The 5727-nt window shown below is 32.9% G+C and overlaps 1 protein-coding gene across 2 annotated transcripts in view; it reads left to right on the top strand.

The window, feature by feature from the left end:
• Positions 1-4350: 4350 nt before the first annotated feature.
• LOC126906716 (uncharacterized) overlaps positions 4351-5727 on the top strand; it is a 46747-nt gene continuing 45370 nt past the window's right edge. For both annotated transcript variants that reach the window (XR_007704312.1, XM_050687473.1), the window contains exon 1: positions 4351-4719. The gene's annotated coding sequence lies outside the window, so the exon portion shown is untranslated. The remainder of the gene's footprint in view (positions 4720-5727) is intronic.

Below are 5727 nucleotides of genomic sequence, written 5' to 3'. Positions count from 1 at the left end.
TTTATTAAAACAAAGACATTAGCAACGAGACTAGCTACCCAATACGCATAGGCTTACGAATACATTCTAACCTAATATACCTAATTCTAGAACAATGTCTAGTTGCAACCTTTACTCTGTCTGCCGGCGCGATGTTTGTTAAAACAAAGACATTAGCAACGAGACTAGCTACCCAATAAGTATAGAGTTGCAATACACTTAGTCAAATAAATTTAAATCTCAATTTAAATTGAGAAGATTGTGACCTTTAGCTTTGTCTGCCGGCGCGATGTTTGTTAAAACAAAGACATTAGCAACGAGACTAGCTACCCAATAAGAAAAGCTCACAATAAGTTTTTATTATTAAATGAATATCTAAATTTAGGTTGGATTTATTATTAAAATAAAATAATTTAAAAAAAATATAATGTTTAAAATATTATTTGATGTTTATTTTCATAACAAGAAAAATAAAATATTATTAATGATTGAACAAATTAAATTAAATTAAAAGATTCACCAAAACAAAATTCACTTTAAAATTTCTAAGTGTCATTTAATTTTAAAGAAAAATATTCTAAGTCCAAATTAATTAAAAAATCGACTAAGTGTTTTTAAATTGAAAAATATTCTAAGTCCAAATTAATTAAAAAATCGACTAAGTCCCGGAGAGTGAAATCTTGAGTAGAGTGTCGTAGATTTTGTGTATTTTAAAATCGTCAAAAGAACTGGTTTAGATGGGGAAAAATGGCTTTTTATAGTGTGAAGGGGGTAGCCCAGCGATCTCTATCGTGATCCTAGAAGCTGAGGCTTTGTATTGTAATTGGTTAATTAAAAGAGGGTCCCTGCGTGTAGGCGTTACTTAATAATTTCTACAAGAGGGAGATTTTATTGTATTATTAAAGGGTTATTTTGTATCTTAAATAAGAGAACCCTGTTTTGGTGATCTTGTATAATCATAATATGTGACATACATGAACAAATGATAACATCTTATTATATATTAATATTATATGTAATAATATAATATTACAGGTGAGAGCTGAGAAAAAGTGGTAACAGACACAAAATAAACACAATATAGTAAAACCAATACCTTCTCAGCTTCTCATCGAAGCTAAAATTAAATTAATAATATTTCAAATTTCACTTATATAACTAAGAAATTACATAGTATAAACAAATGTCAGTGCTTGAAATCGTTGGCAAAACAATTTGATTCCGCTGAGTTCATTTTTTTAGTCATTGACTTGATTTGTGGGACCTCGTGCGGTATACCACCACACAAACATTTAGCAACGGCTCTGATATACGTGTAACATATTAAAAAATTAATATTAAATAATTTTGTAATAATAAGTAATTTCTAATAAACTATTCATTTTTTCATAGTATATGCTTCCTTCTTCTATGATAATGTACCCCCACATGTAGATTTACTTTTAACCCGCTATACTTGTGATATCTACTGTACTAGATAAGAGAATGAGGAGAGCACACTCAATTATACTCATGACCTTTCTGGGAATGAGGACCCATATGCCTTTCACCATATACCCTTGGCCGTGTACACCTCCCGTCATCCTAATGAGAAAAAACGGCTGAGGCCATTTTAGGGANCATAAACTCTTGGCCGTGTACACCGCCCATCTTCCTAATGAGAGAAAACGGCTGGGGCTGTTTTAGGGGGTATGGCAATCATACATTCATAAATGACAAATTATGTATTATTTTAACTCCTATACAAGGCTGAGAATATATTGATTTTACTATGATGCTTTTGTTATGTATTCAGCTACTTTTTTCAACTTCTAATAGAAAAATACTAATAAAAAATACAATTAATAAAATCTACTAATTTCAATATGGTTTTACTTTTAAACTTAATTTGGTATAAAGGAATCAAGCAACACCAGTGCATTTCAAAAAACCCTATCTTTTCCGGTAATTATAATTTATTTTAATTTATTTACTATAACAAAATATTTTTTTTAATATAATTTAATAATAATTTTTTAATTTAATTGTTTATGCAATCATACATTAATAAATGACAAATTATGTATTATTTTAATTCCAATACAAAGCTGAGAAAATATTGATTTTACTGTGATGCTTTTGTTATGTTAACCGCTACTTTTATCAACTTCTAATAGAAAAATACTCATAAAAAATACAATTAATAAAATCTACTAATTTCAATATGGTTTTACTTTTAAACTTAATTTGGTATAAAGGAATCAAGCAACACCAGTGCATTTCAAAAAACCCTATCTTTTCCGGTAATTATAATTTATTTNATCAGACAAAATACTATAATCTCATCTTGTCCGGTAATTATTATTTATTTTAACATAACAATTGTCTAATATCATTTAATAATAATTCTTTAATTAAATCAATTTAATTGTTCATGCATCATTCATAAATGGCATTGTATAAGTTTAGCGTTGATATTGGTAACATTGTTTCCGAAATACGTATCGACTTTTCAGTAATTTTTTGTGGCTTTTGAGTATAATATTATTTAGTTTATAAATTAATAATATTATTAATATAATTTTAATTTTATTTAATTAATTAGTCACTAGTGATCAATTTTTTTTATAAAATTATGTTATATTTATATTAACTCCAATACAAAGCTGAGAATATTTTGATTTTACTATGGTGCTTTTGTTATGTTTTCTGTTTCTTTTTCAACTTCTAATAGAAAAAAAACCCATAAAAGTTACGATTAATAAAATCTACTAATTTCAGTATGTCTCTACTTTTAAACTTAAATTAGTATATCTTTTTAAAAAATGTATGAATCATAGCAACAATTTTTGTAAAAATACCATATGCTTATATTTTTTTTAAATACGAGGTGTGACAATTAAGTAATGAGACTGATTTTATTGCCGCGCTCGTGATAACACTACGGCCTTGAAATTTATACGGTATGTAGCGGATTCCCTCCTCTCTCCGACGATAAGTTCACCGTCTCTCTCGTTGCAGTAGTTCGTCCGCTGTATCGCGTTATGTGAACACGTGTTCGTAGTGCTCGTCACGAAAATGGAAAAGGCAAATTTAGAGCAACGCATCGCGATAAAATTTTGTGCGAAATTGGGTGAAACCGCTACGGAAACTTATTCCAAAATATTGAAGGTGTATGGTAGTGCTTCACTTAGTCGTCCCCAGGTGTTTCGATGGCACAAGCAGTTCAAAGAGGGCCGCGAGAACGTGGAAGACGAAGAGCGAGTAGGGAGACCAGTTGAAGTGCGAACCGACGCGAATGCGCAGCGCGTGCGCTCCCTAATCCGCGAAGATCGTCGTTTGACGGTTCGAATGGTGTCGTCTGAACTCGGTATCAACCGTGAAACCGTTCGACAGATTCTAATAAACGATTTCGGGATGAGAAAGGTGTGTGCGAAGATGGTCCCAAAGAATCTTTCTGCTGAGCAAAAACAGCATCGAATGGCTCTCGCACAAGACTGTCTGGAGCAAGTTGAAAACGATCCCACGCTGCTTGATCGAGTTATCACAGGTGATGAAAGCTGGTTTTTTCAATATGATCCAGAAACCAAACGTCAAAGCTCGCAGTGGCTGTCTCCAAACACCCCTCGTCCGAAAAAAGCTCGCATGAGCAAGTCGAGGGTGAAAACCATGATCATTACCTTTTTCGACAGCCGCGGAATCGTCCATAAAGAATTCGTACCTCTTGGGCAGACAGTTAATCAACATTTCTACCGAGAGGTACTCGAAAGATTGCGAAAACGAGTTCTCAGGGTGCGTCCAGACATCGCAAACACTTGGATTCTGCATCACGACAACGCGCCGTGTCACACAGCCCTCAGTGTTTTGCAGTATTTGACTTCCAAAGGCATCACCGTGTTGCCGCAGCCGCCTTATTCGCCCGATATGTCCCCATGTGACTTTTTCTTATTCCCCAGAATGAAATTGGAGGTCAAAGGAACCCATTTTGAGTCGATTGAGGCGATCCAAGCGGCCGTGACGAGGGTACTCATGGACATTCCAGTTGAAGCGTTCCAGAAATGTTACGACGCGTGGAAAATGCGATGGGCTCGGTGTATAGCTGCCCAAGGGGACTACTTTGAAGGGGATAGAACAGTTGTTGAATAATTTTTAAATATACGGCTTTTATAACGTCAGTCTCATTACTTAATTGTCACACCTCGTATTTGCATACAAAGCGATTTATTCGACAAAAATTTTAATGTTTTGGAAATTATGCGTACTTAAAACTTTTTTTAAAATAAAGCCCATAATGTGCTATACAACCATATTAGAGTGATTTTTGCTTTATAATTTTTTTAGGATAACAAACGAATAATGGAATTTTATCCGGTGATTATTATTTATTTTAATTATACACTGTATTTTTTAAGGTGTAACCAAAATTTCATAGAAACTAATATATTAAAAAAAAATTTTTTATACTTACTATTGTGATATATAGTTTATATAGTAGAGGGGTCAGCTTATCGTTGCTATACTGGTGATCGACCGTTGTGTCATCCGTATGGATGGTAATGCGAGTTAGTTGACCTTCTATCGTCTCCGTGCGAATTACCTACGTTAGTCATGTGTTGCTAGTTTGTTATACACGTAATATACATTTATATTTTATGTTATATTTAAAGTTGGTGTTCTTCATTTTGATAATAAGTACCTTCTAGACTTATAAGGATTATTAGAGTTCAGGTGTGGGGTAAACGCGTGGATAACGAGTGGAAGGTTAGTTCGAATGTGGTTAAGTATACGTTAAAATTATTACATTTTTTTATTGTGTTATTGTGCATGGTAACGCAAAAATTTTTTTGAAAAAAAAACTAATTGCGCGTGTTTGAAAAATTATAATTTTGTCTGCAAAGAAAATTATTCGTGTATTTTACGGTACGTCATAATTTTAACTTGGGCTAGTCCGGAGCCGAAAATAGTCAAGTAGTAGGTGTAGTAGATTGTCAAAAGTCGCATTAGTGTAAAAAAAAAATAACGGTTTGCGGCCCATTGTGTTGTGTGCAAGTATGGCATTGAACAACAAGGATGAAGTGGGGCTGAGCAATGGTGCCATGAGTGGTGGTGTAAGCGCAATGGGACGTGACAATCATATGCGTTTGTGGGCTGACTTATCAGTTGCTTTGCCGGTGTATGACCCAGTAGATAGTACAATGGCGATCGATCAGTGGATCAGTAAAGAGTACGCAATATTGTATGAATGGGATGATGCTGCCATTCAACACTTTGCGTTGTCAAGACTGTTAGGCGTTGCAAAAATTTGGTGTGATAGTCTACCATCTATCTCGCGTACTTGGTTTAGTTGGACTAAACTTTTTTGAGAAGATTTTACTATTAGAACAAAAAAAAAACAATAAAAATAATACACCAATTAATACCATCTCAGTTTTGCGTGAAAGCTAAAAAACCCCCAAAAATTATGAATAGTAACATTTAATAATTTAAACATGTTTTTACTTTTGAACTTAAATTGCTATAACATTTTGAAAAATGTATGGATGTATAAAATTTTTTTTTTCTAAATACTTCATATCAACTCCTTCCATTTGACATACTTTTTATTAAATTAATAAAATATAAGGAAATAAGAGATTTTGTAGCTTTTGGAATAATCGACCAATTTTTTAAATTAAACAACATATACAGATTTGCATCGAAGCGTTTTTTATGATTGTGATTTTAATCACTGTCAGATATCATTATACTTGACCCAACTATGCCATGTCT

This window comes from Daktulosphaira vitifoliae, unplaced genomic scaffold (genome assembly GCF_025091365.1).
Source record: "Daktulosphaira vitifoliae isolate Bord-2020 unplaced genomic scaffold, ASM2509136v1 Scaffold_5, whole genome shotgun sequence".
In the NCBI taxonomy this organism is placed as follows: domain Eukaryota; kingdom Metazoa; phylum Arthropoda; class Insecta; order Hemiptera; family Phylloxeridae; genus Daktulosphaira; species Daktulosphaira vitifoliae.
This window is presented reverse-complemented; position numbering and strand designations above follow the sequence as displayed.